The sequence below is a fragment of the Choloepus didactylus genome, chromosome 16 (genome assembly GCF_015220235.1).
Source record: "Choloepus didactylus isolate mChoDid1 chromosome 16, mChoDid1.pri, whole genome shotgun sequence".
In the NCBI taxonomy this organism is placed as follows: Eukaryota; Metazoa; Chordata; class Mammalia; order Pilosa; family Megalonychidae; genus Choloepus; species Choloepus didactylus.
Window position 1 is genome coordinate 75,722,807 of NC_051322.1, and position 26,693 is coordinate 75,749,499.

General features: G+C 34.3%; 1 pseudogene; it reads right to left on the reverse strand.

Moving 5' to 3' along the window:
• Window positions 1-4,785: 4,785 nt before the first annotated feature.
• Window positions 4,786-12,578, reverse strand: LOC119511332 (annotated as a pseudogene).
• Between the last annotated feature and the right edge of the window lie 14,115 nt (window positions 12,579-26,693).

A 26,693-nucleotide genomic window follows, 5' to 3' on the forward strand; every position in this document is an offset into this window, starting at 1 on the left:
TGTATAATACAACAGAGATGAAATGCACACACAAAATAAAGTTATGCTGAGTGAAAGATGCCAGACACAAAAGAATACAAATTATATGATTTTTTTTATCTGAAAATTCCCCAAAAGCAAATCCGTGAGACAGAATGAAGATCAGTGGTTGCCTGGACCTGTATGTGGGAGTGAGAATTAACTAGAAATTGGCATGAGGGAAATTTTTGTGGGGAAAGTAATATTTTATAAGTGGATCATGGTTATTTTTACATGACTATACATTATTTAAAGCCATTGATTTTGTTAACTTACAAATTTAGAAATAGATAATGATGATGGGTGTGCAACTCTGCAAATTTACTCAAATAAATTTGCTTATAATCCATTTATCTCTAGAATGATGGATTTTTATGGTATATAAATTAAACCTCAAGAAAACTGTTAAAAGCACCATAAAGTAACTATATTGGGATTTTTTGATGTTATTATTAAGTCTAAATTTATTCAGCTGATATAAAATCTATAGCCTATTTATCACCTCACCCATTCTACAAATATTGAAATACCACTGAATTTTGTGTAATGAAACTATGAACCAAATTAGATTTTATGTTTTTGCTGTTTTATGTAATGGTTAAGAGTGTGGGCTTTTGAGTCAAACTCATGGTTTGAATCCCATCTGTGTCATTTATCAGTTGTAAGACCTTGGCAATTTATTTAATCTTCCCAAAGATTCAGTTACCTTACCTGCAAAAATGCTTTAAAATGAAAATGTTATTTTAAATAGGGTTAAAAGAATGAACAGATTGTTATGATCATTCAACAACATAAAGTCTATACTACATTACTTAGCACATTGGTAGAAATATAGAATACTTCCTAAAAAATATATCTGGAAATTTAAGTCCTTTCCATTTTTATTACTGATTTTAATTAAGACTTTTGCCATAAATCAATTTACAATCAGAAATGATTTTTTTTTGTCTCAAAACTGTGGTCATGGGAGATGGTAAATAGCTCATAATCTTTTCCTGTTTTAGGAATTGTGATGATATTTGACTTTGGTCTAAGAATCATTTCAATGTTACATTTCCACAGATCATAATCTTTTTCTTCTTTTTTCCTTAAGGGAATTATTTGGCCACTATAGTAATAGGCAGATTCTGATGAGTGTGCTGGACATTAGAAGCCACCAGCTTTCAGGAGAGGTTTCTGTTTGATATGTTGGTTCCCAATTCTTTCCTTCCCTCAGTGGTTAATGTGCCCAAGTCACATACCAGAAATACCACACTGGATTCTTGTGCTGTATTGCTTGTCACTGTAATATGTTGCTCTTTTAGGAAGTCTTTCTGATTATGTATGATCCTTAAGTGATATTTAAGCCATGAATGCATAGAAAATACAGCATAGCACATACTATACTGTATATTTTTCATGCAATTCCTCTCTATTCTCCAGCTTATCCTCTTTTGATTTTCCATCTCACCCCATTCATATTTTGATTCTATTTTCATAAATGATGCTACATTTGAACATACCCTCTCATATCATACTGTTTGGCATGAAACAATATGTTTTTTAAATTACCAGCATGAGGAAATACTTCTTCCTTCTTTAACCTCTCATTTCTTCTCTCTATATTTCCTACAAGACTACCTCTTTGTACTTACTTGGCAAAAGAGGTGTTTATACATTTAAAGATATAGTGATTCTGCAGTGTTTCATCTTAATTCCTCTAGAAATTTTCTTTTCTACTTTTTTTTTTAGCATGACACTTTTTAAAATGCAAACAGCAAATGAAAGAAACAGATGAAACCCAATTCCCCTGATTGAAAGCAGAGAGGAGTTATAAATCAGACAGGATTGGGGAATATTTACTCTTGATTTTTTAAAGAAACTTCTGAAGATTAAGAAAGAAACTCAGAAATCTCCTTCCAAATAAAGTTGCAGATGGGTCACTATTAGTTTGTACAACACAAAATTTAAAAGCACATAGACTTGATAAAACTTTATCATTAAACTGAGCGTTTTAACATTCACTACTTCAGGGTCTAAATGAAGTCAAGTGATTACTGGCATTTTTTCAAAGCATCAGGTACATGGCTGGTCTAGTGGTTCAAACATTTGACAGTAAAATGATAATCATTCTCCTTCACTGGAAATGCCCAGCATGGATACATGTACACATATGCATTATTACATTAATTTATTATCACATTTTGAACCAACAATGTTTATATTGAGAAATAATTATTTTATTTAACTTACTTGACTTGAAAATGAACTAAAAAGCTTCCATCCTAGCCTATAATAAATCTGGCTGAATCTCACATATTTCATTGGTCCTATTTGGCTACACAAAATTCAATTATCTTGGAAGCACTGGTTTTTGAATCCAAAGATTAGCATTTGAGGACCATCTTAATAGCTGATAAAATAATTCATTTGATGTGGTAAATATTCATTTTTATCATGTCACCCTTATTCCATGTTTCAATAGAAGACCTAACTAGGAAATACTTCATCAGGATCCAAAGTTGACCCTATATACTAAAAAACATACTGGCGATATATTTTATAATATTATATGAAATTAAAATTTTATGTGTGCCAAATGTATATTAAGATGGAAATATAACAAAACAAACTGGAAAATGGTATTGAATGTGGGCTGAATAATATGATACACATTAACTCAAAATCTCCAATAACACCAAGATAGCTTTCTCCTACTTTTCCATTCTCTAACCAAGGGGAAGAAAAGATTGACATAAAAACTGCACTAAAGATGTCAATATTAAGGCAAACTCAAAGATACTAAATTACAATTTTCAACCTTTGAGTCTAATTCTGTCTTAAATAATTACACTTCTTTTCCAATATAAGTATTATGACTAAAGTTTTGATGTCTATGGCTGAAGAAGCTACTCAGCACTGGAAACCACTTATAAGTAAAATGAACATTTCCATAGAATGCTAATTTGATTGGTCATATATTTCTTCTGTTCTAGTCTTTGCTATTTGTTAATATCATATTCCCTCTGAAGCTTATTAAACACATGATTCATTAATCTTTACTTGGTGATTATAATTTTATGTCTGAGGTATAGCCTGCTAACCTGTATATAATCACAGTGGTAAAATAGATTTTGATTTACACTGACTGCTCAAGAAAGATATAAAAAACAGAACAAAATTCTTAAACAAAATAATTTTTCCTTTTATTACATTAGGAACATTCCTGAATACAGTCCAATAAATGTTCAAGAATAACAAAATCCAACATATTTACTACAGCTACAATATAATACTGATACTAACAGTAGAGAGAAATGAGAGTCTTTTCCAAATTGACTAAATTTGTTAATCAAATATATCCAACATGAAATATCCAGCATGAAAACATGTAAACTGATAGTGCCCTGTGTCTTTCATACAAATGCATAAATTCTATTAATTGGAATAAAATAATTTCTATCCTGTTCTGTTTCTTAGAATTCAGAATATAAACACCATAGTTTAAATTTTTCTATTCAAAAATATTGAGAAGGTTAGGAAGTTTTATTTTAAAAATACCTACTGTTCCAATCTGGCTAGCTTAGCTGAAACAAGGATTTTAGCAATCTACTATTGCAGTTATTTGAAATGTTATAATTTACTGTACCAAACCATATATAGATACAAGGTAAGAAAGAAGCAAAAGAATAAAATTGTTTTAATATTCTCATTGATATTTTGTTGCTCTATTCAAATTTATTTGATTTTTTTAACTTATGTTTCCTTTGACTCCTAGAAATATTTGTTGCAAAACTGGCTGCCTGCTTATTCATGGGCAAAGTTAGTGAATACCCCATTTGTTTATTAACTGCACAATTCCAAGAACTTCATTTCATTTTTTAATTTGATTTTCTCAATATCCTAGCCTCTTTTAATTCACAATCTTCCTTGTAACTTTAAATTGGCTTCTTAACTTTGCCTTTCAGTGACATAATTGCAACCTTCCTCAATCATCTCTTCAATTACTTGTAGGGTTCTAAAATGACATTGATTTAAAGGAATAGCATGAATTTCTCAGGAGTTTCTTTATGGCAGCCTTCCCATTCTTATTCTGCAAGCTGTAGATTAGGGGATTTGTGGTTATCACCAGGGTGTAAAACACTGAAGCCATTTGATCAATAGCTAATGAATGGTTCCCTGGAGTTTGCAAACACATGAATTGTAAAGCACAGGTGGAAAAGGCTTTTTCCTTCCTTCTGATGAATATATCTTAGAAAGGACAAAACAATGTTGAGATAGTATACTAAAAACTATAGTAATGAAGACAAACAAACTTGTAGCTGAGGAAATAAAGACTATTGTTTCTGCGAAGTTAAGTATCAGAGCAGGATAAGGCTAATAGAGGAACATTATCACAATAAAAATGATTGATTACATTGAAAGAAAAATAAGACACAGAGAATACACAAGATGAAACCACAGTAGCTGTAGAAAAGCTATAGATGTTGTGAGACATACTAGCAGAAGGCAGATCCATTGAGATACCACCACCATGTAGAGCAGGGGATTACAAATGGCCACATAGCAGTCATAGGCCATCACTGCTAGCCTGAAAATCTCAGCTGCAATGAAAAGCAGGAAACCACAATGAAAAGTTCCAGTTGGGTGGAACTTTCATAGTAGGAGGTGGTTTTCTGCTTTACCAAGAAATTAATCAGCATTTTAAGGTCAATTATGGTAGAATTGCCAAGGCTGATAATACCCAAATGTTGGAGGAAAAAATACATGGGGCTTTGAAGTCAAGTGTCAACACTGGTGAGGGTTATGACGCCCAGGTTCCCTGCCATTGTCAGCCCATAGATCACCAGGAAGACCAGGAAGAGGGGAATCTGCAGCTCTGGACACTGAGACACCAATGAGAATAAACTCAGTCACCTGGGTGAAGTTTTCAGGAGCCATGTAAGAGTTTGTAAATTCATCTGTTTGGACAAGAAAAGAAGTGGTTACTGACTTTAAGGAATCATTTTCTAGGACTGCATTTAGATGGCAGGGACACCTCCTGGGATGAGATATCCTTATTATGCAATACTATAATTCCTTTATTAAACTCAAGCCTTTCATTTCATAAACTTTGCAATCAACTGGGAGAGAGAAAAGCAAACTATGGATATGATCCAGCATAATGCATCATTTGGGGAATGTTTATTTCCTCGGAATCATATAAAAGTGTGACTATGTTATTAGTTTGCAAACACTGAAGCCATGTTCAATATCTTACATCTTGCAGTGAGCAGAAAAGATTGAGGAATCAAATATTACTCTTTATGATTTCTTAATCTGAGATTTCTTCCTGTTTCTTAATAATAAATAATTCTGCCCACATCCCTGCTTCATTCTCTCTGTTCTATTGAGCTATAATTTAACTTATTAATTGTATCATCCATGTGTTCACTTGGATGAATACATGGAGATATATCCTATCTATTCTTCTGGTTACTTATTTTTCAGCTTTTTGAAAATTACATTTCTGAAATGTTATCATTTCTATAATTTATCCACTATGATTTATTTAGGGAGGCCATATAAGCAAAAGAAAGTAAAATAAAACTGAGAAATTTCCATTATTTCAGCTACCTCCAATAATTAATATTAATATTTCACTCTAGCTCTCTCCAAAATACATATTTTCTTTGGGTTTAAAATATTTTTTATATTGACATGTCCATAACTCATGTTTATATATATATTATGTAATTTTATCTTAAAATTAAAAACAACATCCATATGAACTATTTAGTAATATTTATATTGTCATTACCATATATTGTAAGTGTTTTCTCTTATTTCAAATGTTACATTAATTCAACATTTATTTACTATGCTGATAATTTTATTCCATGATGGTGGACCATGTAAACAGTTCAGATTCTGAATCTTGTAAATTAATTCCTATGAACAGCAAAAGAACTATAAATAAACAAAAAGTACAAAATGAGCAACTATAGTAGATGACAAGTTTACAAATGGTACATTTTATACCTCATTCTCACTAGACATACAGCATAGTCCAAACCATGAGATTATCTACTTTTACTTCCTCCAAGTAAGATTATCAAATCAATGCTAACAAAGGATCTTAATCAAAACATGGCATATATTCTTATGAGCCCCATTTGAAAAAAATCAGCCACAGGAAGAAAGAAAAGAAACATAATTCATCATAAACAGAAATGTGCAAGGATGTAAAAAAAAACTAGTGAAAAACTTTGTTAAAAAAATTGTTTTCAAGAGAGGTAAGGAAGGGTAATAATAGATGTGACAATATAGGCTTATAGGAAACAAGGTCTTTCTGAAAGGAAAAATAAAAATGCAAAATTCAGGAAGCTTCTCTCATTAACCTATATAGATTTTCCTTAATTATCATATCCACCAATATAGAAGACAATGAGCTGATTTAGAGAAAAAGACAGAGAGAGAGAGTTGCCAAGATCATACTTTCGATTGCAACATTGCAAAGTATTGTGAGTTAACAGATTCTCTTGCTGTCACATATAAAATTAAATGAACAGATAAGGAAAGAGTGGGACTGTAAGTTTTGGAATAGGGGCATATGCTCAAGTTCAAGTGACTGAGTACTATAAATCATCATACTGAATTGAACTTCCTTGTAATCACAGTCAAGTTGGATTCTAAAACAGCCTGAACAAATTTCAATATGGAAGGAATTTCTGTCTTTATTTTTCTCCTTCAATAATTCTTGCTTATCTCCATGGTTACAGAAAGAACAAGGCTAAAGGATTGACTGATACAGTATACATTGCCTGTTATATAATTTATTACCACCATATTCTACAGTGAATTTTAAATTGAACATGTGCACACATTTTCCAGGTCCTGTGTAAGGCATTTTTCATCTCTTTCTTCCTCAAACTGCAGATCATGTGTACCAGCATGAGAATTACCATGTAAACTGCAGATGTCATTTTATCAGAATCAAATGAATGATTGGATTTGGGCTGCACCTACATAAAGAACAGAGTTCCACAGAATAAAACCACCACTGTCAGATGAGCTCCACATGTGGAGAAGTCCTTGTGCCTGCCCCCTGCAGAACACTTCCTGATCATGGCCATAAAGGTCAGCATGTAGGACATGAGGACTGTCAGAAGTGATGACACCAGATTAAAAGAGGAAAAGGTCAAAATTACCAATTTAATTTCATGTGTGTTTGAACAGAGCAAAGATATCAAGGGCAGAGTATCACAGTAGAAATGCCTGATGATATAGCCACAAGATGAAGGAATGAAATTTTTTATACTGGTTAGCAAAGATGAAAAGAAACTGTAGAGAAGGAATCAGCAAGTGGCATGCTGCTTGTGCACAATGTCTGTATAGAGCAGTGCGTTACAGATGGCCACGTAGTGGTCATAGATGAAAATGAAAAAAAAAATTCACTTGTGATAAACATACTGAAGAAAGTGAGTTGGGTTACACACCAATTAAAGAAGATTGTATTCTGATCTGCAATAAAATTAACATTTTGGGTCCTACAGCTGTTGCATAGCCAAGATCTTTGAAAGTCAGATGTCTGAGAAAAAAGTACATGGGTATGTGGGTAGCCTGGAGAATATCATGGTGAGGATGATCAAGCCCAGGGTTCTCTAGGGAAACAGAACTGACAAGAGATATTTATATATACATCTGTAAATAGCTGAGATTTTTTAAAAAATTGTCTCACACTACCATAGGGATGAACAAGTACAAATTCTGAAAGGCAAGCTGCAATCTGGGAACTCTGAATAAGGTTTTTGTTGAATTCCCAGCAGAAGCAGCTGGCTTAAATAGAGATGGAAATTCTCTCCTCTGACTGCTGATATTACCACTTCTTATAAGGCCTTAAACTGATTGGATGAAACTTCTGTCACAGTTGACTGCAGTCTCCCCAGGTGATTGTAGATGTAATCAGCCATAGATGCAATTAATTTATTGATCATTTAACCCATGAAATACCCACATAGTAACAATTAGGCTAGTGCTTGCTTGACCAGACTGGACACCATAACATGACCAAGCTAAAACATGAACTTAACCATAACAACAAGGTTACCCACCATGGAGACAATGCAAACAATGAGGAAAAGCCCAAAGTAGGGAGTCTGCAGTTCATGGCAGACTGTGAATCTTATTATGAGGAATTCATTTGACATTTTTAAATTTGCTTGCTATCCTTTCCTCTCTGAAATTATACTGAGGAAGCATGTATGAATGATCATTTACTCTCATTACATATGTAGTATTTATAAAAATATAATATAATAATATAGAATATATAATATAATATATTTGCATAAAACATGAATTTCAGAGTTTTGATGAAACTCCCTCCTCTAATATTGATTTTAAGAAAAAATGCTATTTTTGTGAATTCATAACATCAAAGTAAATTATATATCATATTTGTAATGTTAGATAAGTAATATGAAGTAAATATATTTCAATGAAAGGCATAGTTATCATGATATAGACTGATGTAAGTACAGCATAAATAGAATATAGGCTAAGTCCAAATGCAACAGAAAATATATCATGAATTTCATTCAATAATTTTATTATTTGTGAGGAAAATTTATTTGGAATAGAATAATCATAATGTGTGAAAACTGTTCCAAATATTAACCTGTTAGTTACAAAACAGAGATCATACTTTTGAAGAGATTTTACTATCAGAATTCTAACCAAAGTGTTAACTTACCAACACTAATAATAAAACAACCTGATATCCTGTGGCTCCTGGTGTAAGCAAGAAGGGACAGCCCAGCATAATCATGAAATATTGACAAAGATTTTTGTCCTGAATATATTTAGCAATTTATAGCTTATTTTCAATTTTAAATCAATAGGGTAGACAGAGGAACAAGGTAAATATCACTAGAAATAATGCCAAAACATTTGAGGAAATAACAGGCCTTATCACACTTCAAATATTTAATAACATTTAAAAAGATATTAACCACATTAATAATCATTAATGTTATGCAACCCTTTTAAAGAAATTCTAATGTTTCTAATGGTATGATGATAAAGGGGGAGGGAGGGGAAGAAGAGAGGGAAGGGGACTGGAGAGAGGAAGGAAAGAAGGAAGAGAGGAAGGAAGGAAGGAGGAAGGGCGGATGGGAGAGAGATGGAGTTGATTCACAGAAAAGACATCCATGTGGCTAATGGAGTCCTATTTAGCAGCAGATGACACTAGGGAAGTTGTGTTACTTCATTTTAAGTGTGAAAATATTAAGGCTGAAAAAACTTTTACTCATGAGATCAAAGCTGATATATGAAGAGAGTGACGTTTAATAATGTTTGTTACTTGCTTTCAAATGCCCCAGCCAATTAATCTCTCTCTCTCTCTCTCTGTCACTCTATATTACACTATGCCCATACACAGGATGGATTTTAGTAATTAGTTAAGTGATAGAGCTGGTAAATGGATTACAATAGTAATGTTCTATTTTCCTTTATGTTTGAAAATATTCATAATAAGAATTGACTTTAACAGTGCAGATAAATGAAGATACCCCAGCAGCAGTGGGTTTGAGTGATTTGATACCTTGCAAATCAAAACAAAGAGTTCCATGACAATCTTATGAAAGTAATAGCCAGGCTATTAATTATCTTTCACAATGTATGTCAGGGATGCTGAATTTCATTCTCAAGAAAGGATGCATTTAGGGACAATCTTCAGTGAATGTAAAAGAAATCAGTATTAAACATGTCTGGCTGAATTACCTAGAAGTTGAAGAAGTGTGCACTTTTCCAAATCATGCCAATAAATACCAATTTTCTTAATTATGGGAAAAACACATAAAACATTACTCTCATCATCTTTAGAGTTTTATTTAAAGTACTAAATTTTTTATAAACTTTAATATGATTATTTACATTATTTTATATGATTATCAAAGATGACCTGGTTCTGATTTTACACTGTATTTTATCAAATTTCAAAACATAAAAAAATTCTTTGCAGAGAGCTTACCATTATACATTTAGTACAAAATTAGGTCATGAGGTGAGTTTAAGTTAAATTATTCCCCAATGCTCTCCCATATAACTTTCAACACTAAAATAGGTAACACTAAATGTGTTCCTATAATGAGAAATCAAGAAAATAAATATTTCAATACATTTATTTAATATAATGTTTTTTGTTTTTATTTTTTTTTTAAAATGGAAACTGAAAGAAAGAATATATGGAAAAGGCAAATACATATTCCTGCTTTACAAGTTTGCAAGTATTATTATTTGCTTAAACCCATAGCTATGCATGTTTTAATCTTAGTTCTCATCTCCATTACATGTGTGTTCAGTCGTTCAAGTGATCATTTGATATAATTTCAAAGACTCCTCCAAGCACAGGAGGTCAGAGTAAGGGGCAGTCTTCTTACTGATGAGGCATTATGTTGTGTTGGAGGCATGCTGTACTGAAAGAGACACATTAATATTTTGCTTTGGTCTCACCTCCAAATAAAGTGTGATTGTAACAGAACAACCACACTGATTTAAGATAATGATATGAAGAACTCTTGGGGGGTAGAGAGGATGTATTGGATATATGGGAACACTGAACACTGCACTCTGTGAAATATTACTTAAGCCAAATTCTGCTCTTAAACATAAAGTCTATAAAAAAGGTTTAAATTTATAAAAAAAAAATGAGAAACACAAAACTGACCTTTATGAAGAGAGCATTTTGTCTTATAATGAAATAAAGTTATTTACTTTTTTTATTATTAACTTTTGAGGTGATTTTTCTAGGAAAAAGAATTAAATATTCAAAACTGTTTCTAAATAGCCATCTCATAAAATTTACATTTCTTGCTGCATTTCAGTATCATTTGTGTGTTTTTATGGTTCAAATCAAGGTTTCAAAATTGTCAAGGCAAAGTTTCAGTCAAGCTGTTCCTTTGCTTAATGATTTAGTTGCTCATTCAAATTGGCAAAACATAATCATTCTTTGGAAAGAAAGAGATGAGCTTAAAGAACAAGGATGCACTCACTTATCCCTAAAAATATCTGGCCAATAATTAATTCAAGAAATAAGACAAAGTGGATATCAAGTTAACATGCATGAAATTCCACCAACCCCCAACCTTATTTCCTAAAAGTAGAAACCAAGTGGTGAGAATAAGTAGTACCCCTTGATTTGCTATTTGTTCAGATAAATGTGGAATAATGTAGTTAACTCTCAAGTTAGTAAGCCTTCACTCTTCATATCTCTGCTCAAAATTATCATTTCCTCAAGAAAAAATTACTTGACTCTCCCATCCCTGCTTGGGCCTCTCTTTCATATCACTTAACAGAGTTATCATTTAATATTTGCTGTGTTGATATCTGATCACTTTGCAAATCTGCCACTATACTGGCACTGTCATTCACATAATGACAGATGTGTCTATTTTCTCTCCCAATTATATGAACAGGGCAAGAATAGTATCTGGAACATGTAGTTTATTTAGAGAATATTTATTGAATGTATGATATCTCAATAAGTAAATTTAGTAGCAATAGTTATTACTATTAGCTTATTAGGTACTGAACAATTGTGTAAATATGTACATATATTAATTCAGGCAATCTCTATAATAACCATTGAAAAGAGAAAAGACACAAATTACCAATATAAGGAATGAAAGAAGGGAGACAATTGTCTCCACAACATGAAAAGAAGACAATATTATAAAAACATTTTGTTGAGAAATTGTATAATTTAGATGAGTTGTATAATTTCTTAAATTTTATCACACCAGAAGAATGGATAACCTGATCAGGCCTATATCTATTTAAAATTTGAATTAATCCTTAAAAACTTTCCACATGAGCAAGCACTCTCCACATTTCTTCAGCCCTGCAGTAGAAGACAGCATATTGGGAGACAGCAGAACAACACCATGGAAGAAACCTGGGCCCCAGGATTACCTTGTGGAAAAGATCCATCCACAAATTCTGGTCAGCTAAATTCTGCATGGCTATAACCAAGAATGATACTTCTCATTTTGTTAAGCTATCTGTTTCTGAATTCCTTTTGCTACACCACAATAACAAGTACTCTACTATAGGTTCTTTCTGCAGCACAGTCACATCACTGATGAGTTATTCTTTCCTTTATAGCCTCCTTTTTTTTTTCTTCTGCAAATAGAACAGTACCTATATGTTGGAGAATATTTATCTGGTATCCTTGGGCATAGTGGCCACAGGGAATTGCCAAGAGAATGGAAGTTCACTAATGATGAATACTACAAATAAACTGTGTTGTGCAAAAAAATATAAGGAGATATTATTTTCATCTACAACATAATTTGCTAACATTTTGGGTCCCTTAGTTGTATACCAAGGTCAGTGACAGCCAGGTTTCTGAGGAAAAGTTTCACAGGTGTTTGTAGCCTGGAGTCCATCTTGGTGGGGATGGTCATGCCCAAGTTGCCCACCACTGAGATCACATAGATGATGAGGAATAATCCAAATAATGGAGTCTGTAAGTCAGGCCAGTCTGTGATTCCTGTTAGGATAGATTCATTCAGCTCCGTTAAATTGCATTTTTCCACCCAGGTTTATCAGAAACATATTCTGACACAGAAATCAGCATAGCCAATTGCTTTCATGTAGTATCATGTGATAGATTTTTAGCACACAAAGCCAGTATAAATAACATGACTCCAAATTTTCAAATTTGGGATTTTGAAAATAAATCCACATCCTACAAATAACACACACAAATGCACAAGTACGCACACTCACAAACATACACATATGTACAGTATTCATAGATATGTGTGTGTATGTATATGTGTGTATATGTGTATATATATATACACACACATAGAGAAAGAGATAGAGAGAGAGAGAGAGAGAGAGAGACAGAGACAGAGACAGAGACAGAGACAGAGAGACAGAGATTTTCTATCTTTATTTCTGCCAGGAAATTTCTCCTGAGAAATCCATCAGAACCTTCATCGTAATTCCCAACCTGAGGCCTGCCCTATGGAATCTGGACTTTACAATCCCTGTTTCAGCCTGAACCAACAGTAAGCATAAAGACTTTCATGGAACTATGCTTTTAAATGTGGATTCCAAATGTTTCTGTATATTTTGTATTACTATGTATATAAAAAAAGCTTTATGAATAGTGCAATTATAATTTAGATACCTAACTCTTCCAGTTTGTGAATGCTGCCATTATGCAAAATACCAGAAATGGATTGCCTTTTATAAAGGGGGTTTATTTGGCTACAAAGTTATAGTCCTAAGGCCATAAAAATGTCCAAACAGAGGCATCAACAATAGGGTACCTACAGTGATGAACACTGTTGGCCTCTGGAAAAACTCCATCATCTGTGAAGGCACAGGCACATGTCTATCATCTGCTTAGGGTTCTGGTTTCAAAATGGCTTTCTCCCAGGATGTTTCTTTCCAGGCATCTGGTGTGCTCTCTCAGTTTCTCCTAGGCAAATTCTGGACTAGCAAAAGTCTACTTTCAAAGACCATCTATAAAATGTCTCTCTTGGCTACAGCAGCAAGCCCCATGTCTCTGAGCTCTTACAGGACTCCAGTAAACTAATCAAGATCCACACTGAATGCGCAGGGCCACACCTCTGTGGAAATAATCTAATCAAAGCTATTACCCACAACTCAGTGGGTCATTTCTCCATGGAAACAATGTAATCCAAATATTCCAGCCTAATCAACAGTAATATATCTGCCCCCACAAGACTGCATTAAAGAATATGGCATTTTATGGGACATAATACATCCAAATCAGCACACTAACACTGAAAGATTTTAACATATTTTTCATTTTTGCTTCAACAACTATCTATTATCTAACTATCTATCTATCTCTCTACTTATCCATTTATCTGTCATCCATTTTTCCATGTATCTATACATCTACCCATCTATCTATCATTGATTATATGTGTATGTTCATGCATATATTTCTAGGAATGTGTATGTATGTTTGCATATGTTAATGAGTGTACATTTTTGTGTCTTTGTGTTTCTTATTTAATAAAATATTTATTTTCTTATTATTGCACAGGTTTTTAATTATACATTTTCCATAGATGTCTTCTTTTAATTTGAGGAAATTCCATTCTAATATTAGTTTGCTGAATCTTCTTCTCTTTAATGAGTGTTGGATATTTTTAAATGTTTTTTCTATGTGCTTTGAAATGGTCTTATGTTTATCTTTTTTAAGCTTGTTAATATAAAGAATTACATTATTGATGTTTGAACGGTAAGCTAAATTTGTATTCTAGAAACAAACCCATCTTTTTCATGAAGCATTATCAGTTTCACATATAAGTAGCATGAATTTGGTAAAATATTGTTTACATTTTTGTATCTATTTTCCTGGGGTTATTCTCTGTTGTTTTATTTTTGTCTAAAATGTAGTCACATATTTTAGGCATCAGAGTAAAGTTATTGCAATAAACTAAATTGGGATGTATTCTCTATTTTTTATGTGCAGAAGAGTTTTGTAAAATTGACATTATTGGACTCGGGCAAGATGGCAGCATAGAGAGGAGTGGAAGCTAAGTAGTCCCCCTGGAACAACTACAAATACCAGAAACAACTAGTAAATAATCCAGAATAACTGCGGGGGGACAAATGAGACCATCCACTCATCATACACCAACCCGAATTGGGAGGAATGCCCGAGAACACAGCATAAAATCTGTAAGTAAAACCTGTGGAACCAAGTCATGAGACCCCCTCCCCCATAGCCTGAGCTGCAAAGCCTCATGGTGCCAGAGAGAAGCTCTCTCCCAGCAAGCGAATACAGCTCAGCTGAGCTCCAACTGGGGTTTTAAGTAGTGAGTGTGAACTGCTCACTACAGGTACGCATCCCCAAAAAACAGACAGAGGCTTTGGGTGACGACTGACCAAGGAGAGCCAGAGGGTCACCTTGGACTGGGTCTGAAGGGGACTATCTGTTTCTTCTTTGCCTCAGTGGAGAAAGCCCCAGTCATTTTCAGTTTCCAGGGCTGTGACTTGGGGAAGGGTGGAGACAGCACAAGCAGAGAGTGAGACCATTGAAATGCTAATGACCTCCACCTGAGGGGTCTGTCTTCTCTAGGAGGAAAGGGGTGGGGCCCTTTCCATTCAGAACCAGACCCCAGAGCCTGGGGGAACACGGCCATACCTCCTCATACCAGTCAAGAATTATAGGCTAACAGGCATCACCTGCTGGGCAGAAAAGCACAGTGACCTGAGGCATCAAAGGGTGGAGCGATTTTCTAAGACACACCCACAGGGACACCAGATACTGAATATTTCTTCCCTCTGGGACCTGAGCCTGTTCTGGTCTGGGAAAACCTGATTTGCATAACCAAGGAAACCATGCCTAGACAACAGAAAATTACAACCTACACTAAGAAAAACAAAGTTATGGCCCAGTCAAAGGAACAAACGTACACTTCAACTGAGATACAGGAATTTAAACAACTAATGCTAAATCAATTCAAAAAGTTTAGAGAGGATATTGCAAAAGAGATAGAGGCTGTAAAGGAAGCACTGGGCATGTATATGGCAGAAATCAAAAGTTCAAAAAAACAACTAGTGGAATCTATGAAAATGAAAGGCACAACACAAGAGATGAAAGACACAATGAAAACATACAACAGCAGATCTCAAGAGGCAGAAGAAAAGCGATCCATCACATACAAAGGAAACTTAATAAGACTATGTGTGGATGTCTCAGCAGAAACCATGGAGGCAAGAAGGAAGTGGTGTGATATATTTAAGATACTGAAAGAGAAAAACCACCAACCAAGAATCCTGTATCCAGCAAAGCTGTCCTTCAAATATGAGGGAGAGCTCAAAATATTTTCGGACAAACAGACAATGAGAGACTTTGTGAACAAGACACCTGTCCTACAGGAAATGCTAAAGGGAGCACTACAGGATGATAGAAGACAGGAGTGCATGGTTTGGAACACAATTTTGGGAGATGGTAGCACAACAATGTAAGTACACTGAACAAAGGTAACTATGAATACGGTTGAGAGAGGAAGGTGGGGAGCATGTGAGACACCACAAGAAAGGAGGAAAGCTAACGACTGGGACTGTGTAACTTGGTGAAATCTAGAGTATTCAACAATTGTGATAAAATGTACAAATATGTTCTTTTACGAGGGAGAACAAGCAAATGTCAACCTTGCAAGGTGTTAAAAATGGGGAGGTATTGGGGGAGGGATGCAATCAGCATAAACTAGAGACTGTAACTAATAGAATCATTTGTATTATGCTTCCTTTAATGTAACAAAGGTGATATACCAAGGTGAATGCGGATAAGAGGGGGGGATAGGGGAGGCATGTTAGACACTTGACATTGGTGGTATTGTCTGATTCTTTATTCTAGTTTGATTGAAGGTTATTTTTCCTTTTGCTGCTTCCTAGCTGTCATTTTTTTTCCTCTTTCTTTTGCCTATCTACCTTCTTTGACTCTCCCTCCTGCCTTGTGGAAGAAATGTAGATGCTCTTATATAGATACTGGTGAAGGTGGTGAACACATAAATGCATGATCATGCAGAAAACCATCAATTATTTACCTGGGATGGAATGTATGGTGAGTGAACAAAACCATAATTAAAAAAAAAATGGTTTGATGACAAAACCTCGAGGACAATATACTGAGTCAAATAAGCCAGACACATTAGGACAATTATTGCAGGGTCTCACTGATAGGAACTAATTATAATATGTAAACTCATAGACATGAAATATAAGGTACCAAGATATAGGACAAGGCTTAAGAATGGGGAGTGGTTGCTTAGTATGAGCAGAGTGTTCAATTAGGATAAACTTAAATGTTTGGAAATGAACAGGGGTTTTGGTAGCAAGATGTGAGAATAATTAACGGCGCTGAATGGAGTGTGAATGAGGTGGAAAGGGGAAGCTCAGAGTCATATATGTCACCAGAAGGAAAGTTGGAGGTCAAAAGATGGGAATGTATAAAACAATCCTTTGGTGGGCAATATCCATGATCAACTGTACAAATACTAGAAATCACTTCCATGAACCAGACCAAATGTATGACAATACAATTAGAAGTTAATAATAGAGGGGCATATAGGGAAGAACTATATACCTATTACAAACTATATACTACAGTTAGCAGTTTTTCAACATTTTTTCATAAACAGTAACAAATGTACTATATCAATAGTAGGAGTCAACAATTGAGTGGCATTGGTTAGGGATAGGGGAGGATTAGAGTTTCCTTTTCTTTTTCTCTTTTTTCATCTTTCACTTTATTTCTTGTCTGGAGTAATGAAAAGTTTCTAAAAATTGAACAAAAATTCAGTGTGATGGATACACAGCTGTATGAGGGTACCCAGGGGCAAGTGATTGTACACTTTGGATCTTTGGATAATTGTATGGTATCTGAAAAATCTCAATAAAAATGGAAAATATAATAAAATAAAATAAAAGCATTAAAAATTGACATTATTTTCCTTGCAGATCTCAAATAATTTTGTATGATAATAATCTGTGCCTTCAGTGTACAGTCTGAAGGCCATAAAAGTGTCCAAACTAAGGCATAAACATGAGTATACCTTCATTGAAGGAAGGTCAATGGCATCTGGAAAACCTCTGTTAGCTGGAAAGCCATGTGGCTGGCATTTGCTGATCCTGGATTGCGTTCCAGCTCCTCTCTCAGCTCCTATGCTTTTTTCTAATGTTGTTCTTGGGGCATTCCTCCTCTCTTAGCTTCTCTGGAGCAAACTGGGCTAGCTTCAGTAAAATTTGCTTTCAATGGCTGTCTCCAAAATGTCTCTCTGAGGTGCAGTATCAAGCTCCTTTATAGGACTCCAGTGATTAAACCAAGACCCACCCCAAAAAGGCAGTGTCCATATCTCCCATGAAATAACTCAATCAGACATTTCAGTTAATCAAGTCACATCTCCATGGAGATAATCAAAGGATTCCAACTCAATCAACATTAATACATCTGCCCACCCCCAAGATTACATCAAAGAGCATGTCATTGTGGGTTCATAATGCATCCAAACTGGCACACCATCCATTCACTAAAAAAGTAATTAAATTGTCAAAAACTGTCATAAAGAATCAAGATTTTGGGAACTCAGGAATCTAATTAAGGGCATCCAATGCCCATGCTTAATAAAGAAAGAAAATTATAAATTATGATTAAAGAATGCTGTGGTATTTCAAATTACTGGCCTATTCTGGTGGTTTGAAGCTCTATGGTCCCCAGAAAAGCATGCTCTTAAAGCTAATTCATTCCCCTTGAAGTGGACCCATTTTAAGTAGGATATTTTTGTGAGTAGTATCATAAGTTGAGATGTAAACTACCTCATTCTAGGTGGGTCTTAATCCTCTTACTGGAGTTCTTTATAAGAGGATAAAAGACAGAGAGAAGACACAGAAAAAAGCCACAGAAAAGGCAAGAGAGACAGAGAAGCTGAGAGAGAAAAGCCAGAGACTGTTAGAGAGAAAGACCTACAGAAGATAAGAGATACAGAAGCTAAAAGAGAGAAACACACAGAGATGAGGAGAATAAACCACTGAAGCCAGAAGCTGGAAGCAATGAAACCTGGTACACTGGTTTGAGACTATTGTGTACCTCAGGAAAGACTATGTTCTTTTGATGCACTCTGTGAGGTACAAGCTTATTGTGGTTGGGATCTTTTGACTGGGTTGTTTCCATGGAGATGTTACCCACCCAATTGTGGGTAGGACATTTTGATTAGATTATTTCCATGGAGGTGTGACCTCACCCATTCAAGGTTGGTCTTAATTGATTTACTGGCATCCTCTATAAAAGGATCAAAGGCAGAGACATTTTGAAGACAGCAAAGAAACTCTTAGAGAGAAACCACTCAGAGACATTTTGGAGACAGCCTTTGAAACCAAACATTTGCAGTTGCTGAGCTAAGAGGTGAAGTCCACATTTTTTCCTGGAGAAGCTAAGTGAGAACCCACAGTTGCTTAAGGAAAGGCCACTGTAATCAGAAGCTGAAAGCAATGCAACAGAGGAGCAAAGCAAGAGCTGATGCCAGACACATGTTAGACCCAGCTAACAGAGGTGTACTGGATGCCATCAGCCATTCCTCAGTCAGTGAAGGTATCCTCTTGTTGATGCCTTAGTTTGGACACATTTATGGCCTCAGGAAAGTAAATTTGTAACCTAATAAATCCCCTTTAAAAATGCCAATGCATTTCTGGTATTTTGCATTTCAGTGGCTTTAGCAAACCCAAACACCTGGGGAGAAGGAAGAGACCAGCCTATGTACTATGGGTCTTTCCATGTGACAAAGTGTTTTGCTTAATTTATAGGATCAGATTCAAATGAAAGAAATAGATGCTCTTACACTACTTTAGAATTCAAAAGCTAATTTTATTTCCTTCTTTTCAAACCAAGTCCAACAATAAGAGACGACTAACTTCAGCTCAAACCCCAGATATGAGTTTATATTTAGTTTCAAGTCCTGGTTAGGTTCCATTCTTCCATTTTCCCCATATAGAATCTGTTTTCATGTCTCTTCCACTAAACAATGCCCTTTATGGAACTAAGGACTTTCTATAGTCCATTCTCTATGTAACTGAAGTTCCTACCATAGAAAAAGTTGCAAAATAGTTACTGATAAAGTTTATGTGAAATATCCATTCTGGACAACAAATATACATTGTTAAATGAAACAATCACAATTCCTATGTTTATGGGTCTTACATTCCCTTAGAAAGATGCAGAAGACAGGCAAAATAAGTAATGGATAATACAGTATTACTGAACATATTGATTTATATGCAAATGAAATAGAATAAGTAATCAGAATGGGGGTACTTTTTTAATTACATTAGCCTGGAGAGCTCTCTGAGAAGATAGCATTTAAGCAAATACATGAGGAATTGAATGAGTGTAACATTTGGACATATATTGAGAGAAATATGTCAGTGCAGGAGCTCTTAAATGATAGTATGACATGTTTGGGGTGGGGGTGGGAATCAAAGGTGTTTGGAGCTGAGGACATGATGGGTAAATATAGGTGATAATGATATATTTTAATGCAGGACCTCACCATTACCATTACCTTACGATACAGGACATTGTAAAATTTTTTATTTATTCTGCTTGAAAAATGTAATCTTTGGAGGATTTTGTACTGAGGAGATGTGATGTATGTATCCTCAGTTACAGGACTGCTATGGCTGTTGTGTAAATAATAGTTTGCACGGATTGGGAAATGGAAAAAATATGAGGGCTATTTATTATACTCTCAATAAACTGTGGATACTAAGGCCATAATGGAAGCAGTCATGTTGTGAGAAGTGATCAAACTATTGACATGTTTTAAGGAAAGTATGATGGTACTTTTTCAAATTAATGTGGGATGTAAGAGGTTTATTAAAAGTAGATTAATGAATAGAAAATAATGGAAATGCCAAATATAGAACTCACCTTCCATTTCCAACTAATTGGAAATATTAGAACACTATTTATTCTCCCACACAAAACAAAAATAGGAAAACTAAGACTAAATATTTGAAAAATGTATATTCATGCCATGACACTGACATCAGGAACTGAAGGAATGATTCCATGCTTTATGGAAAAAGAAATGTGATGAGCTTATGACTGAACAAACTTACTGTCTTCAGTTATTTTCCAGACCACACAGTGAAAGAGAAACACAGTTGAAGACAAATGGAATCCCTGAGTTGGACTATACATTGCAGAAGGTTAATAAACCTGTAGATACAGCAACAGAAACTATCTAATATGAAACACAGAGAGCAAGAAGAATCAAAATCATGAAAAGAGTGATAATGAGCTTTGTGGCATCTTCAAGAAGCCACATGTATATGTAAATGAAGTTCCTAAATGAAGAGCCTATAAATTGTTTAGAGAGCTAATAACTGAAAATTTTCCAAATGCAATAAAAAAACATGATTAACAAATCCAAAAAACATGAAATGTATAGAAAACCTACATAAAGGCATGCCAAATTTGCCAAAGTCATTGGGAAAAAAATTAAGAAAATAAAAAAATAAAAACTTAGCTAAAGAGAAAAAGGCATTCTGTATGCATAAGAAGAAAGATATGCATGACATAAAATTTCTCATCAAAGGCAAAGCAATTTTGAAAAATGTGAGCAACAGCATTAAACTACTGATGAAAGTAAATGTGAATCTAGAATTCTTTACCCAGGGAAGATATTGTTTACAAAGGAATGCAAAATAATTACTTTTCAGAAAATAAATGCCAAAAGAATCCATCAGCTTGGGCCCATGACATAAGATATGTTGAAGATTGCCCTTCAAGTATAAGCAAATTTATACCAGATAATAATATGGATCTAGACAAAGAAAGAAGAACACTATAAATGATAACAAAACATATGATATTTTAATTAGTCATGTCTCTTTTTAAAGATAATTAACTGCTTAAATAATAATTAAAAATATAACAAGAATTGCATGTGAAGTGATATAATTACTATTCAATGTGGACTGTGACAAATAAAAGATCTATCCCAACTATGCCATGAATCCAAAAGCAAACAGTAAAGTAATGATACAAAAAATATTGTTCATGAAGTCACACACACACAAATAAATGATCAATTAATCTAAAAGGAAACAGAAAAAGAGAAAAAGGGAAAAACTCCATGGGACAAATGGAAAGACAATAGCAAGAAGATGGACTTAAACCTAATTTTATTGATAACACTAAATATACCCAGTCCCCATAGCCAGAAAAAGTCAAATACTGTCAAATTGGATTTTTTTTTTAAATGTAACATCTAACTCTGTGTTGTCTACAAGGCACAATTTAAATAAAATGACCAAAAATAGGCTTTAAAAGAGTGGAGAATATTTCTCATGCTAATACTAGTCAATAGAAAGCTGGAATGGATATATTAAAGTTAGACTAAGTTGATATCAGAGATAGAACATTATAAGAGATATAAAATGACATTTCATAAAAATAAAGTTGTATATTAATGAAGAAGAAATAGTAATAATAGATTTCCATGATTCTAATAACAGAGCTTTAAAAACATGAATAAAAAACCTGATATACCTGAAAGGATAGGTAGATGTCCAAAATTACAAATAGAAATTCCAATACCCATATGTTGATAATAGAGAGAAAATAGTAACACAGAACATTTTTAGTAGAGTTACTCAGTGTTATTAAGGAATGTGACCTAACTGATGTTTATACAGCAGTCTATTCAGCAACAGAAGAATACATATTCTGTTTTTAAGTGCACTGCACATGGAGCATATACTATGGTAGCCCAAATTCTGGTATATAATCTTGAATGTATATGCTCCTATCAACAGAGAGTCAGAATACGTGAGGCCAAAACAGATAGAACTGCAAGGAGAGATTGTTACAAAAAATATTGTTCATGAAGCCACACACACAAAAATAAATGATCAATTAATCTAAAAGGAAACAGAAAAGGAGAAAAATGTCCAACTATTACTGTTGGACATTTAGCACAGTTCTATCAACTTTTGATAGATCCAGTGGGCAGAAAATCAGTAAGGATGTAGTTGAACTTTCAAGAATGATCATTCAACTGAATGCAGTTGGTATTTATAAAATACTTTATCCAAATCAAGCAGATTACACACACTTCCAATCCTCTGTTAGTAGGTGCATATACATTCAGAATTATTATATCTTCTTGGAGAACTAATCCTGTTATCATTATATAATGCCTCACTTAACCCTTTATAATTTTCTTTGTTCTTAAATCTGCTTTGTCTGTAACTAATATGACTACTGCACCTCTTTCGATTATTGTTAGTATGGCATATCATTAGACATCTATTTACCTTAATTTTTTTTTCATTAGAGAAGTTGGTTTACAGAATAATCATGGGTGAAAACAGGATCCCCCTACATCACCCCACTACTGACACCTTGCATTGGTGTTGGCTGCTGTCACTTTGGGGCTCTTGTCAGGGGCAGGTTGCAATAAAGCTGCCCTCAGATCCTAGATCCAGCAATCCAAGTCCACTAATCAAAGGCCATGATCCAGGAACATCCATGCCCACCCTTGTTCTCAGGGAAGAGGATTTTTGTGACCCTTTCTGTCACCAATAGCTAGCCAGGGAATGGACCCTGGGGTGGCCTTCCAAAAGAGTAAGGGATGAGCACCAGTAACCACCATGTGAGAGAGAGACAATTTACATTTATTTACCTTTATCAATCTCTTCCTCCTGCTCTTCCCTGGATACTGTACAGTGTTCTTCTGACCTATGGAGTTTCAAAATAGTTGTTTCAGATAGTTCCTTACTGTTTCATAGTTGTTTTGGTGGAAGGACTTAGTCCTGGAGCTCCCTACTCCACCATCTTCCCTGGGAATGCCCTTTAATTTAAATAGGAAAAATCTTAATGCATTTATTCCAACCCAAAAGACCCAAATAATTGCTCCAGATATCAAAATATATCAATTGAAAAAGTACAACAAACATATATGATATAAAATAATTTGGAAGTAAATAAATGCACCCAACTTAATAAAGTGTGTAATTACTAAACAAGGAAGAAATAACAATATAATCATCTCTGCCATTCCCATTTTTACTCAATGACTAAAGATTTGTTATTATTTTCATTTTTTATTACATCATTTTGTCCATCAATATACATAATATGTTGTTGGCTCATTGTTATTTTGTACTTTAAAGTCAATTTATATTACAGCAAAATAAAACTCAAAGAGCAAATAACTAAACATGAGTGCATAAAACACATGGAAATTGGACCTATGGCACAACATTCAGAGAAAAAATATAAAAGGATTCTATATTTCATTGTTCTTGTTTAGTCTGTGTAAGCAAAGCAAATGTTTATGCTCATACAAATATGACATACAATTAAGTTTTTCCCTTATGATGTTCTTATGCTAGACACAGACATATAAAATTGCCTTTGTTATAAAACTGTGACACCAAATACACTTCTGGCATTTTCATTTAGTGTGCTCAGCACTGAGAATGTTAGGGAAAAAAGGATAATTGCCTTAAAAATGGGACTATTTCCCAAGGGCTTGATAATCATGTGAAACATCAATGTAAATGTAAAATGCTTCCAACATGGGATTAAAGGAGAGTAGGCAAGACATGAAAAGTGAAGACTGAATCTTGTAATAACCCATAGTTATGGCATTTCAAGGCAGATAAGAACTAAGCTGAAACCAAGAGTTGTGAGTCTCAGATTAGTGAGTGTATTTTTAACTTTGTTCATAAATAAACAGAATACTGAAAGCAGAAAAGTCTAAATACATGATGTATATTTCTAGTCTCAAGGTACAAAATGGGCAATAATTTGATTATATTTGGCTGCAGACTTTTTATATTATTGATGTATATGATTAATTGATTTTAATTTATTACAAGCATGTTTGGCTTCAACAGCCAATATAATTCCAATTATAGATGCATATTTCCAGCAAGAAAATAATCTTTTCCTGTCTGTTCAGGTGAACAGATTTGGAGCAACAGTACTAAACTCACCTTGCAGTATTTCCAATCTTATGTATTTTGTTAAGTGAAGTAAGGTCAAGAATGAAAACGGTAGCATTTTCTTCTTTTTAATTTGGTTTACATGTATGTATTTTCTGAAACTAATTATTCTGTCTTGGGTATTAATTTCTTATTCAACCTGAAAAAAAATTACCACAAATTCAGTGGCTTAAACCAACAAAAAAAATATCTAACAAATCTGGAAGACAGGAATCTAAAATGGGTCTGCTGCACTAACTATCAAGGTGTCCAGCAGGCTGTATACCTTCCAGAGGCTCTGTAAGAGAACCTATTTCCTGACTTTTCCAGCTTCTACAGCCTCTCCTTATTCCTAGGCTACTGGACCCCTGCAAGCCAGCAATCACATCACAACAACCTCTGCTTCTGTCATCATATCTTTTCCCTAACACTGATTCACCTGCCTCCTTTCCTCTATAAAATCTTTCATGATTACCTTGGGCACACCAAGATATTCAAGTATAATCATGCTATCTAAAGATCACTAACTAATTCAATCAGCAAAGTCTGATTATCCATGAAAGGTAACATATTCACCTGGAATTAGGACTTGGACATCTTTGGGAGGGTGGGCGTTATTCTGCCTATCTCTTCTACTTTGGCATATTTTTGGAAATAATCCATCTGTACTTCTCTCATTTATTAATGTTCAGTAGAACAATCCCACAAAATTTTGCAGATTTTATTCCAATTCTATTTTACTAAGTAATCCTCTTTGTTCTACTCAATCTGAAAATAGAATACTCTTTAAATAAAAGAAGAACAAAAAAGAATTTGGCTAAAAGATTCTATAAAACACTCACATATCACTTGCTACACTTTCATTCAGAAGGGATGAAACATCTCAATATACCAGCCAGGCACATCAGCACAGCTTTAGTGTCCAAGGAAATAAGACAGTAAAAAAAAAAAAAAGAATTTATCTCTCACTGTGATCTCTTACTGTGCAAAATAAACCCTTTGGGGCATAGCTTCCCCTGCAGCGTGAGGTTATACATATCTGGTTTTCAGGGAGTTATGGCTCTCATGTCTAAACAATGAGAACAAAACCTTGGTGGATATTGGATAGGGAATTAGGAGAGGCAAAACACAGTCATGAAAACAGTCCTTCCTGGGCATGCCTATGAATGCTAAGAAACACCTGAAACAGCCACCAGAGGGGTCCCTCATTCTCTAGCTGCAGCAGAAGCTGTATCCTGACCCAAGTACATGAATTTGAGGTGCCCTGCACAGAAAGTATTGCAAGTTTGTAAGTCCTGGGAGGGGCACACGTGGAATTCCTTCAAGAACAAGAGATTTAGAAAAGGCAACACTTTGCCAAATTCTGAAGTATAATAAATGCTATTTCAAATTTAAACTCAAGTCTAAGTGAAAGCCCATGCTGTTTTCACTGATGATTCACTTTGTCTTGAAAGGCTGATTTTATACCTCAATATTTTTTATGCGTCTAAATACTCTATGGGTGTAAAGACTTTTATACTGTGTCAACTACTAGGAAGAAGAAGATAGCAGTTACCATGATTCCGTATCTTTTAAATTCAAAACAAAATCAAGGGATATTAAGTTTCCAAAATGGGTATTTTCTTGTCCCCTTAGGTCTGGAAATTTAAATTAAGCAGTACATCCCTCTCTCTGGAATTTCACATATCTCAACTACAGATGTCTACACTGCCATAAGCCTTAGCAAAGTAGAAGTTTATTTAATAACATAGTGCTTTCTTATTCTAAGAGGAATATAACCATTCTACCTCAAAATAATTCTCCATTTCCCTCATCTTCTGTATTCCTCTAGTCTTACATAATTTTACTAGATCCTTCTGTTCCTACTCTTCTCCTTTTCCATCCTTCATTTTCTTTCAACATCTCTGTTAAAAAGTATAAAACTTGATTTCCTTTCTTCATGTAGTTTGAGTTACTTACAAAACTTATAACCCTAGTTGTCACCTTCTATTACAAGCTGCTGTATCAGACAGGATTTTTCTCTATACTTGACAAGGCAATTTTACAAGCAATAAGGATGATCTGGGTAGGCACAGCTTTGTTGACACAATAGTTGCGGTAATAAACTCTACCTTATTTCACAAAATGAACATGAATTTCAGTTAACTAAAATGTAAATATCAAAAGAT